The sequence below is a fragment of the Mobula birostris genome, chromosome 2 (genome assembly GCF_030028105.1).
Source record: "Mobula birostris isolate sMobBir1 chromosome 2, sMobBir1.hap1, whole genome shotgun sequence".
In the NCBI taxonomy this organism is placed as follows: domain Eukaryota; kingdom Metazoa; phylum Chordata; class Chondrichthyes; order Myliobatiformes; family Myliobatidae; genus Mobula; species Mobula birostris.
This window is the reverse complement of record NC_092371.1, coordinates 61981025-61993072: the sequence shown is the minus strand read 5'-3', so window position 1 is coordinate 61993072 and position 12048 is coordinate 61981025.

Sequence of the window (12048 nt, the reverse complement as noted above, 5' to 3'; positions counted from 1 at the left end):
TCTGCTTGCCAGGTCGGACTGACTTACAAACGTACGTACTTACTGTCCATTATGTCACTGTCATTTAAGGCAGCAATGAAATTCTTCCATCTCTGGCAGTGTTCAAGGCTTCCTTCATCATGGCAGTAGCTTTGTCTCGCTTTTCACTTACTATCAGTCATGCACGTCCCCGGCAGAGACTCGGGAATACTGTTGCACTCAGATGCAGAAAGATTCTTCATTGCCCTTTCTGTAACAAATTTGTTTTACCAGTCAGAGTTGTTAGGTCTGAGCTGAACCTGGAGGACCGGTTCTAGCCTCTACCCTATGACCTGTTTGGTATGGGTGACCCTACCAAAAGCCAAAGCATAATGCTCTGACCTCAGACAACATAGCGCTCCAGGTCATTGAGGCACTCAAGCCTCCAAACCCAGTAACAAGATTGTGGTCCTCTTAGAGGAGATAAGACTTGTGGCTGTGAAATAATCTGAGGTTCTAGAGCCTCCTCCACAGTGGTTGTAGGAATTGACTCTGGGACTGCAGGAAGTGGTTCTGACAGCCGTGGATGCCTTGCTTCTCTAAAAATTGACTCTACTCTTCTCAACTGATCAATGTGTCATCTCCAGATGACATCAGATGCAATCTCCACTGTGTAGGAGAGTGGTCCAGTTCTGTCCTTAATCTTTCCAAGTACCTACTTTTGATCACCTCTGTAGTCCCTCACCAGCACTGCTTGTTCAGTAGTGAAACATCAAATCTCCTTGTTTGAGGAGCCCTTAATTTATCTCAGCTGTTTGTCCTGCATGCTCCTTCTGAGATTGGGCTTGAGCAGACCTAAATGTGATCGCAAGGGGCAACCCAAAGCAGCAGAGCTGGTCAGATGTAGGTTGTGGAGTGTGCTGCATTGCAATATGCAAAGGTGAAACTAGCGAGCTTCTAACTCAGCATTAGAGTGTTCTGCTGACATTGCTCGCAGTGCATTCTTTAGACTCTGGACAAACCTTGCCGCCAAGCCATTTGTAGCTGGGTGGTACGGTGCACATGTAATATGTCTTATTCCATTGATTTTCAGGAATGACTGAAACTGTTCCACAACAAACTGTGGTCTGTGGTCTCTGACTAAGTGTTCTGGAAAACCAATCCTTCAGAAGAGGACTCACAGCACATCAACAGTGTGCGAGGCAACTGGGAACACTTCTGGCCACCTTGCAGCTGCAACCACTACTACGAAGAAATTTGTGCCCATGAATGATCTGGCAAAATCCACATGAATACCAGCCATTGCCATGGACAGAGAGGCGCTGCTTGTAACATCATCCAGAGCAGTGCATGGCAAGCTGCTCAATCTGCTGATCTATCCCAGGCCACCAGACATAGCTTCAAGCCAACTCTTTCATTTTAAACATACCTAGATGACTAGCATGTAGCTCCTCCAATACTTTAGCTCTCGCTTTGGGTGGTACAACAACTTTCAAACTCCACATAAGGCATCCTCCATCAAGGGCAAGCTCATCCTGGCACTGGTGAAAATGGGGGAACTGGAATTTCTGCTGCACATTTCAGCCATTTTGAGTAGCCATCTTAATCTCAGACAATGTGGGGCCTTATCTGGTTTCCTTTTGGATCATCTCTGCCGTAATATGGAGACCTCTGATTTGTGTTAGGGAGATTACGTCAAGAATAGTGTCCTCTCTTGTAAGCCTATTATAATGATAAAGCCCTTCTTGACCACTGGGACCACTGGTGTTGCTCATGGACCCCACTCAACATTGGAAGGATTCCTTCAGCCTCCATGTGATCTAGCTCACTGGCTACTTTACCATAGATAGTATAAGGATCTAGACAAGCTTAGTGAAGCTTGGGTGTGGTATTTTTATTTAACACTTTTTTACCCTTTTTTTTACCCTTGATACATTAGAATCTTCCATTGCCATTCTTGAACACTGCTGTGGCATCATCCAGTACCTTTCTTAATTCGCTTTCAGTTGACTCTATTGCAGGGATGTGGCATACAGTCAATAGATGTATCGCCAATCTAATTGTCATTGTTTCAGCCAATCATGGCCTCACAATGCGGGCCCTCCTGTCTTACCACATACTTCGAATGTGGTTTGTTGGTTGCTGTATTTCACTGTTACAAATGTCATTTTCACAGGAGTTATCTTTTCTCCAGTATAAGTTCTTAGTTGGATATCTGCAGACTTTGGTTCAGTATCTTTAAAATGCTATTCAAACACATTTTGTGGAATGAATGAAAGAGCTGAGCTAGTAAAAATATTCCATTTTAACTAATCTGCTTTTCACTTCTGCTGCAAGCCATATTGTTTATCTCTTGTTTGTTTTCACATTGTAAATCTTAAGGCTACTTAGTCCTGTGTCACTCTCATAATTATCACATTTTTCATCAATATAATGCAGAATAATGCTCTTGCTGAGACTGCAACTTGACTTTTTGATCTTTTCTCTTTCCTATGCATTCTATTTATTTTTATCCAACAAGCTCTTTATATGTGTCCTACTTTGTTCTATTTTCTGCAAGTTCTGCCTTTAAACTTGCACTGATCTAGTGTATCTGAATCCCTGCCATAACAGTAGCACTATTTGTTTGGCCAGGCAGGTTTCTGTTTAGCCATTGCAATTTTGTTTGTGATCACTTTCATTCCTGTCTGCAACTCAATTGCTTCTATGGCTGCTGTTTAGATTGATACAGTGATTTCAACTGCTCTTTTAAATGTGAGTTGTGCTTCAGTTAGTACCTGTTTTTGAATGCTTTCTTGTAAGATTCTGCAAACTCAGTTTATCAGTAAGCCCATCACTGTATTGACAATACTCGGACAATTTCTTCAATTCAGTCAGGTAAACTGAACTGGACTCCCTTTTGATTTGATTCCCCTTCGGAAACCAAAGGTGCTCTGCAATCAACAGTGGTTTCAGTTCTAAATGTTCCTGCATTACATTCATGATATCAGCAAAGTTTATTTTGGCCAGTTTGGTTGGAGCAGTCAGACTTCTAAGCTTTTCCACCTATTACACTTAGCAACACTTTCTCTCATTTCATATTGGTGATTCCATTTGCTTTAAAGTACTACACAATTTGTTCAGAATACATCACCCAGTTATCCATTGTGCAACTGAACATGTCTATCTTTCCAATGTAGCCAGAGATTTCCACTTTTTAAAAAACGTATTATTTTATCACTTCCTATTCATTGTTTATGAATCTGTGAGTTCTGTCTGTATTTTTGCATTTTTTAAACTCAAACATCCCTCTCCCCTTCCAGAGAAACATGGGTTGTGGTTTTTTAAAAACTCAAATGTCTCTGTCTTCCCTTCAGAAGAAAAAAAAGTGCTGCGCTTCAACAGGTCGGTAAGTAGTGATTAAGTTCTGAACCTTGTGTGAAACTGGAAGATCGACCCAAATTGAGAAGTGCATTTTTGTTTTTGTGTCAGCAGTTATTAAGACAAAGGAGCAGAAGAGGGCAGTTCCAGAAGGAGAAGACCTTACAGAACTGATAATGCCCTTACTCACCTTTGTGTACATCATGATATCTTGCAAAACATATTATCCATAGTAATTATTTTTCCCCAAGATAATTATGTTATGTTTTGTAATTCCAGAAACTAATTGAAAGAAAAACACGGAGCTGGGAAACGTTTTACTTTGCTTTTCTTTTAGAGTTGTTGTTATTGTTGAGTGCCCCTGAGTCGTTGTCAACTCATAATGACCCTCTGGATAGTTTAGTTGTCCATAGGGATTTCATGGCAAGATCTGGAAGTAGTAGGCCTTTCTTTCACGAAGTTACTCTGGTTCCCAGGTTCAGACCCGTCTGGATTCAAATTCAGGACCATCCACCTCGAAGCACAGTGCTAATTCCACTACACTACTGTCCAGCTCATGCTTTTAGTGAGGCACTCACATATGACAAGGTGGAGTAATGACATGTCATTCACGTACTTCTTACATACTGTATAACACAAAATGAGTTATGTGAATGAACAGAATGTTTAATCAAACAATATCTACAATATTACCCAAATACTACTGAAATATTAAATGCACTACAAATTCCACTACACAACTCATCAGCAGGATCTATTAGCAAGTAGTCACTTGGTACACTTGGACATCCATGAATCTGTGCAATTTCCATTGCCTTTCTGATGACCACACAGGAAGAAGGATTGATTCCAAGATGGAATGCAAATTCATCATGTTTATTGGTGTAATAATATCTGCTATTACAAATGTGTAATGTACTGCAGTATGATGCGCCCTTGTGCTTGGTGAGGGTTTGTACCAAAAGTTTCTCTGATGCAATAATCTGCTGTTCCATAAAGCTTCCAAAAAAGCATCTAAGGAGATGTTTGCAGGGAATGGGTGGGGAGTGGTGGGGACACCTGGAATAAGGAATATGTATATTATATCATAGAGAGTATTGTGCCTACAATGCACCTGACAGAATACTTTGGGCAGGATTGTGTTGACTGACAGCTAACAGTTCCATGGGGAACCAACAGGCCCATTTGCATCTCACATCAAATCAGATTTCCTTTGCAGCCAACATCTGATGTCCTGAATTAGCAGGATTTGCAAATGAGTCCCATGGCAGAGTGTTAACAAAATTCCCCAATAGTTTTTGCATCTGGTCCCTCAGCTTTAATATATTCCAGATAAGTGAATTATTTATTTGTATAGTGCAACCTATATATTATGCAGGTGTTAGGAACAACTCTATCACTGCTTTATATGTTTTGTCCATGTTTTAAGTGAATCCCTATTATCATTTTTCCATCTTGGAGATATGATAATGCCCATGGTTTATCCAAACCATGATATAATGACAGTGGAAAATTACCAAAATCTATTAGTGCAATTCATGAATAAGCACTCAATAGTGTATGTTCGGCACATTAGTGCCATTTGGATTCCCCTCTGCCTTACGAGATACTGCTTGGATGAGCAGGGTCAACTCATTTGACACTCCATTTCTGGCAAAGGTAAGCTCAGGTGACCAGTGATTCTGAGTGGCACACTACAACGAGTCTGTCTTGATCCATTGTGAAGGTGAATGACCATTTCGACAAACGATTGACAGATGATGTAATAGCCTCAGCTCTACACACTGTCCTTACACCTCTGGAGAAGAAGGTTGTTTATGTGAGAATGCTGTTCTTGGACTGCAGTTCAGCATTCAACACCATAATTCCCTCCAGGCTCGACAAGAAGCTCAGAGACCGCGGCCTTCACCCTGCCCTGTACAGCTGGATCCTGGACTTCCTGTCAGATCGCTGGCAAGTGGTAAGAATAGGCTTCCTCACTCTGCCCCTCTGACCCGCAATACAGGTGCCCCTCAGTGCTGTGTCCTAAGCCACCTCCTTTACTCTCTGCATACCCATGACTGTGTCACCACTCACAGCACCAATCTGCTAATTAAATTTGCTGACAATACTGCATTGATTGGCCTAATCTCAAATTATAATGAAGCAACCTAAAAGGAAGAAGTCATCACCCTGGCACAGTGGTGTCAAGAAAACAACCTCTCCCTGAAAGTCACAAAAACAAAGAAGCTGGTTGTGGACTACAGAAGGAATGGAAACAGACTAATCCCTATTGACATCAATGGATCTGGGGTAGAGAGAGTGAACAGCTTTAAGTTCCTTGACATACACATCACTGAGGACCTCACATGGGCGGTACATACCAGCTGTGTGGTGAAAGAAGCACAACAACGCCTCTTTCACCTCAGATGGTTGAAAGAATTTGGTATGGGCTCCCAAATCCTAAGAACTTTCTACAGGGGCACAGTTGAGAGTATCCTGACTGGCTGTATCACAGCCTGGTATGGGAACTGTACTTCCATCAATTGCAGGACTCTGCAGAGAGTGGTTCGGACAGCCCGGCGCATCCGTAGATGTGAACTTTCCACTATTCAGGACATTTACAAAGACAAGTGTTTAAAAGGGCCGAAGGTCATTGGGGACTTGAGTCGCCCCAACTACAAACTGTTCCAGCTGCTGCCGTCCGGGAAATGGTAGCACAGCATAAAAGCCAGGACCAACAGTCTCCGGGACAGTTTCTTCCACCAGCCATCAGACTGTTTAATTCACACTGATACAATTGTATTTCTAAATTATATTGACTGTCCTATTGTACATACTATTTATTACAAATTACTTTAATTTGCTCATTGCACATTTAGACAGAGACATAATGTAAGGATGTTAACTCCTTGTGTATATGAAGGATGTAAGAAATAAAGTCAATTCAATTCAATTTCAAAACAGCTGCACTTCCAGATGTTTTATCCTAAAATGTCACCAGCAGGTCCTGCTTAAGTATTCAGGCTTGCCATCAAATTGAGATGACTAACTTCCAGCAATCTGCTGAAGGAACTCAGTAGATAAAGCAGCATCTGTGAGAGGAAAGGGATTGTTAACATGTTGGATTAAACTCTGGATTACAATTTGGTTTTGACCTGGAAAGTCAACAGTTACCTTCCTCCCACAGATGCACAGAAACATTGAACATAGAAAACTTACAGCACAATACAGGCCTTTCAGCCCATTCCACGCACTCACCACTCTCTGTGTAAAAAAACTTACTCCTGACACCTCCTCTGTACCTGCTTCCAAGCACCTTAAAACTGTGGCCTCTCGTGTTGGCCATTTCAGCCCTGGGAAAAAGACTCTGACTATCCACACGATCAATGTTGCTCAACCTGTTGAGTTCTTCCAGTAGATTGCTGGATGTTCCATATTCCAGTATTTGCAGTCTCTCACACCTCTTTTGTGAGGACTACTTGTGTGATGGAGGTGAGTTAACTAGCAACACCATGATGTTTAAAGATTCAGTTGTACAAAAGATGTAAGGTTTTCCCATGAAAGATCAATGCACTTTCTTTTATATTTTCTCTTAAAATGATCTGACTTGTTTTTAAGTCAATAGTTCACATTTTCTGCTCAGTTATGCTGCTTTCCTTTCAACCAGTATCCCTCAGTATCTCTGTAACTAGCATGATAAATGTGAAACTGTTTAGAAAACAGCTTGAAATTCCATATTTTACCATTGTTTTGGAATACTCTACAAATAGACCCTGTCCACAAGACTGCTGATGCTCCAAGTGGAATTCAGTTAACACTGATTGCATTCATTCAAGGAGGGCCCAAAAAATTAAGTTAGAAATTTTGAATATAGGAGCAATTGAAGGCTTGGACTGTTTAATTATTAAGGGACAGTCTCTACCTAAAAGCAGATATTTTACAGCTAAATATGGGAAATATGTACGCATATAATTTACTAAAGGGTAGCCTTATTTAAAGGTATCATGTGCAAAATTGAGAAGTTGTACATAATTTAACCATGTTGATGCAGAGATGCATAAACTCTGATTCTCTTTAGAAAACTTCTGTAAATACATTTCAAAACAAAATAAATTGATTTTTCTTTTGCTCATTTCACCAAGAGGAATGTGGTTACACCAGCTACTGGCCACATCTGGATTAACTCCCTGCCCTCGGCATTTGATGATACCATAATTATTTGAGAAAGATGGAGTTGCTGACACAAAAATAAGGTGATGTCCCAAGTGCAGAGAGAGAGGCACCGAAGTGGATTGAACAGTTCACTGAATTTTAATAAGAACTGTGCAGATCAAAAGGGAAATAAATGCTGGGCCAACAGAGCGGTTAAATAAAATTCTCAACCTAAAAGCTAACGCTAACACAGTGGCTCAGAAGCAGTCACTAAATACTAAATAAATTCTACTCCCTTTGACTGTCAATCTGAATTGTAGTCTACTTTCCTGGAATGAGGACTAAGGTAAGCAGGGAACATTGTCATTGGTGTGATTTGGTCAAGACACAACATGACTGAAACAGAAGTAGGAGTTAATTTCAACCATAATCAAACTGTAATTGGCGGGAATGTGCATACTCATGAGTGTGATTGACGACCCCATTCAACTGCTGCTTGTGAGGGCGCCTGGACTCCACAGCAGAGTCCGTGTTTGTGGCAATTGCTTACAGTTTATTTTTTCTGATTATAGTGTAGGATGTATTTGCACATAAAATTGCCAGGCTTTGTTGAATTTTCTGCCACGTAGGGTAGAGAATATTCTCTAGGGATAAAGGAACAACAGGTATCATTGCTTCCACTTTTTCACATTCTGTATAATTAAAGCATCAGGGTGCTTTGTAGAGGAAACATAAATGCTCGGTTGTCATGATTGAAGGATATATTTTATGTTAGGGTTTTCCCATTGGAGAAAAGCAGACGTGGAAATATTAAGATGAGGATTCTAGGCTGTAGGACTGAAGCATTGACAAGTTTCTCCTAATGTGGCATCCAGCAGAGAGGGAGGAAGCACATGAGAATGAACTGATAGGATCAGATTATCTTTGGACAGACAACAGGAGAATAATACTAAGATCGTTTTAGCCAAGGTTATGGAATTAATTTTAAAGAAAAGACAACAAATCAAAATTTCCTGTTGGGATTCAGAGATTCCAGAAAGCTGGAAAGGTAGGCAAATGAGATTCCAAATGACAAAATTTAGGACCTGGAATATTCAATGAATTGTACTTTTACGGTTGGTGGAAAGGAAGCCAGAGAGAAGAAAGTTTATATATACAGTATGATGAGTTATATGCAAGACATTAGTAATATAGCTAATGGATAGGTGATAAGGTTCAGAATTCAGAGCTGAAGAGTGTACTTGATTAAGTTGCTTGAGTATCCCCAACCGCGATGAAATGAGTTGCAAAGACATTGATGGGACAAGCTTCTGAAAGGAGTGGCTGAGGTAGGTACAATAACAACCTTGGACAGATACGCAGAAAGGAAAGATTTAAAGAGATATAGGCCAAATGCAGGCAAATAGGACTAGTTCAGGTAGACATCTTGGTTGTCATAGATCAGTTCGGCTGTTTCCATACAATATTGCTTTATGACATTGTGACTCTATGACACTTCCTATAGAGTTGGATTTCTCAGTGTGGCTGGTGCTTATGTGCCTTACTATTGTCATGAGCATTGTAGAGCATGTGTGCATTTTTTGGGATGACTCACACAATAGTAAATGGGTAACGTGGTACCAACTCTATCTGTTGTGTGCACACCAACATGAAGTGTCAAGGTGAGTATCAAGTACCAAGATCAAGATGCCAATCCTTGTTCAATGGCAATTTGGTAGCAGCACTGCTATATGGGCCATAGTAATTCAAAGTGACCTGTACAGCACCAAATTTTTCCACAAATCTTCCATCAATTATCAATACCAGTAATTTCCTCCATATCACTCACTTTATGTATAAACTCCTTTTTCTGTCTGCTTTCCCTTTCATTATCCATATAAATACAAATCATTTAATATTCCAAATGCCAAATTTTGTCATTTGTCATTTGGTATTTGATTTGTTCATCTTTCAGCATCATGTGCCAACAACTGAAAAGTAACATGGTGCTTAGCAGCAGAAAGAGAGTTCATACCTACCAAATATCTTCCAGGAGTCTGAGCATTTGATTAGTTGGAGGAAACAGTGGTCACTTTTGTCAATAAATGAAATTTAAGTCTCTAAAACTATCATCCAGTGCTGTAACTAAGATAGAGATTATGTCATCAATTATTACCATTATCTGTTCTCATTTTTCAGCTGGGCTTAATAACCATTGGTCCTTTAACATCATCGAGGCAAAGTTCTGAAGAAGAGAGTAATCTGTTAGAAGAGGAAGTAGAGAGTGGAGAAGGGATCTGTTTAACAGGGAGTAATGGTGGCTCAGCTTTAGTGACTCTGTGTATCACAATTGGATCTTTGCAAACTGAAACCTACCACATTTTCCAGAAGTTTGGGTGGACACGGAGAAGCTGCTTCCAATAGGGGACGAGTCTAGGACCAAAGGGCGTAGCTTCAGGATACAATGATGTTTCTTTAGAACAGAGATGAGGAGGAATTCCTTGAGCCAGAGCATGGCAAATCTGTGGAATTCATTGCCACAGGTTGCTGTGGAGACCAAATCATTGGGTGTATTTAAAGCTGAGGATGATAGTATTTTTTTAAATTAATAAGGGCATCAAAAGTTATGGGGAGAAGGAAGGAGACTGGGGTCGAGAGGGAAAATAAATCAGCCATGATCAAATGCTGGAGCAGATGCTATAGGTCAAATGGCTTAATTTTGCTCCTATGTCTTATGGTCTAATGGTGTAACTGAGCCACAGAGATGTAGAAGGACTATTTTGTTAGTAGCTGAGCTGGTGATTGTGGTCTTCAGTTTCTTCCGCTCCTGGTCATTCCCGTTAATGCTGACATGAGGAGGAAGTGGAAAATCGGAGGGGAATGATACAGTATTACCCTCACCTCAGTGTCAACTCTGGTTGTAGACTTTGAAACAAGTCTGCTGGTGGCAAATATTCACAAGCTTCTCCCGTTTGAGAGAAGGGGATGTCTTGCCCTATTGCGATCTATCCGGGTAACGTAGCTTGAATGAATGAATAATTGGAAGATGTGAGATGTGGGCTTAGATAAGTGAGTGAAAGTGTAATGCAGGATATTAATGCTCAGTAGTAATGACGGCTGATACGCACTGATGTGTGGTGACTGATGTGGCATAGAATGGAACCCTATGTATGCCTTGTGGTGCAGTGGTTTCAGCTTACTTTCCGATAAACTTTTCACTCAAAGTACTTCATGTGTGTGAATTCTTTTGTTGCCTAGGGTCAATGTCCTTCCCTCATGTCAGTTCTATCATCCACTTCCCCCTACTTCCCCAGCAATCAGTCCAAAGGACTTACTGATTCCTGTAAAAAAAAAGGACCCCACTCCTTCTTCCTATAACTGTGTTTGAAAATTAGGAACAAGAGAAAATCTGCAGATGCAACACACACAAAATGCTGGAGGAAATCAGCAGGCCAGGCAGCATCTATGGAAAAGATTACAGTCGATGTTTCGGGCCAAAACCCTTCAGCAGGTCTCAAAAAGATCTGCTGAAGGGTCTCGCCCGAAATGTCGATTGAAAACCCGGATCCAATTCTTGTCTGTCCTTTGACATGGCCCGCACAAAGCTTAGAAAACTGTCAGATGCAGCTACAAAATGCCTTCTCAAGGGCTGTAGGTTTAATCAATATTACCTTGCTTCAACAAAGTGCACCACTCACAAAACTGCCACCTGTCAATGTAACTTAAGGTCATAAACAGCAGAGAGCTTAGAATGGAGGTTGAATTTTGGACAGTCATCACCATGTTAAGTAGGCAACAATTAAATGGCAGCTTGTAGTCTCACAGCACAGGTCCCGATCAATCTGAACAACTCTTGCTTCATTTTCTTAAGTGCTCACTGAAGTAGGTCTTCGTGTAGCTGCTGGCAACTTTTCATGTAGATGGTTCCATTAGAAATCTCAGAATTGGTCAGAGGTAGAAACAGAGGTGGCTGTCTTTAAGTGGAACTGCTGGCAAAGCAATCTATAGTTGGAACATTACCTTTCTATCACTGATTTGTTTTAAAATTATGCACCCAATTCTAAAGTACAGATCGCTTACAGTACTTATACTGAACTTTGTGTCAACCCCTGAGTAAAAATAAATTTCCAGACTGAGTGCCCATATTTTGCTGTAGTACCTTGTTTCCTATGCAGCAACCATTTTCAATCCATGCTGCTATATTTTCTTTAATTTACCACAGCCCAATTTTTCTTTCAAGTCTCCTGTCACCTGTCTAATTGAACATCTCCGGACAATTGCTATAAACTATTTTCACTGCATCGTTTACTCATCTGGTTACTTCCCCGGGCATTTTGCTGCTCTAAGCTGATTGCTGAACTCATACGATGAACTCAACGGCTACTTTACCAGGTACATCATCCTGTATCTAATAAAGTGGATGAGTGTACGTTCATGCTCTGTTGTTGCTGTTGCCCATCTGTTTCAGGGTCTGACATGTTGTATGTTCAGAGTTGCTCTTCTGCACACCACAGTTATAACATGTGGCTAATCTAATTGCAAACCAGAGAAAATCTGCAGATGTTGAAAATCCAAGCAATGCATGCAAAATGCTGGAGGAACTCAGTAGGCCAGGCA